Consider the following 1,396-nt stretch of genomic DNA (forward strand, 5'->3'; position numbering starts at 1 on the left):
ATGGTCCCATAACCTAGACAGCAGTGAAACAACCAGACCTCCCTGGACATGAACTACATTTCAGCTTTTTGCACACATGTTCCTCGTTTGTGATGTGTAGGCTTCTTAGAACAGGTTTTCTTAACTGAATAAATGAATGATGATGGCATTTGACTACTCATTTTCTTTTGTTAATCTCTGGATGTCTTCCATCAATGATTATCATATTCTTGCAACATAAAAATGACAAAATTTTGTCATTTTATAAAGTATAAACAGACCTGAAAGAAATTATGTTAAGAAAAAATAGATCAGCTACAGAAAGACAAACTAAGTCAAACTAAAGTTTATCTCACATATACATATAGCAGATTTCGAATTAATATAAGGATTAGGCATTAGAGAAAAAAGGTTTAGATACAATATTGACAAAATAACACACACACACACACACACACACACACACACATAATAAATTCAAGAAATCCATAGTACATGTTGTGTGAAATAATGGTTGCACATTATATTCATGAAAAATGTGAAATTCATTGCATTGCAAACACAAGCAAATTATATGAACATGTGACAATCTATAAAACATCATGTTATGTAAAATAACAGAATATTGAATGCTTCAAAAATGCAAAATGAATTAGATATTATGTATTGTCAACAAAAAGTTAATCAAGAGAATAATATTAACAGTGCTATTACTTTCTGAATATAAAGGAACATGGTCATTGGAAAGGTGCCACTGGGGATACTTATTTCAAATATGATTGTGTAACTTTCAATTAGTTGAAATTAATAATTTTCTGGTGCATGTCTATCAAAATACAGATTTGTTAGCAGAAAATGATAACAACTGTCTTTATTAATTCAAAAGGCCCAGGAAACATTAATGAAAGACTTCACAAGTTATGAAAATTTACTATATTATAACTTTCATAATGTAAGAATAGAAATTTATTTTGAGACAGGATGTCAGGCAATTCTGGCCTTGAATTTGAGGTTCAGCCTAGTATGGCCTTGAATGTGCCAACTGCTTTGGTTATATGGAGCTGGGGCTTGAATCCAGGGCTTTTTATATGCTAAACAAAATTATTCTATATTCTCAGCTATACCATCAGTCCCAAAATTGTACATTTAGGGAAAGGAATCATATCTAGTCAACAGCAAAGAAACAGAAGTTAAGAAAGAGAATAATATTAATGGCATTGTTCCTTTCTGAGGATGAAGGAACATGGTCATTGAAAAAGTGTCCCTAGAAATGCTTCTTTCAGACAAATTTTAGTAAATTTTGTTCAGAAAAAATGTCCCATGATAGTGATGTGCACCTGACAAAAGAAGCATCTTCTGCCAACTCATGACTGTTGTCTCACTTAGGAGATTTGGAGATTGTACTAATGTTTGTTCA

Source organism: Grammomys surdaster, unplaced genomic scaffold (genome assembly GCF_004785775.1).
Source record: "Grammomys surdaster isolate TR1022 unplaced genomic scaffold, NIH_TR_1.0 195, whole genome shotgun sequence".
NCBI lineage: Eukaryota > Metazoa > Chordata > Mammalia > Rodentia > Muridae > Grammomys > Grammomys surdaster.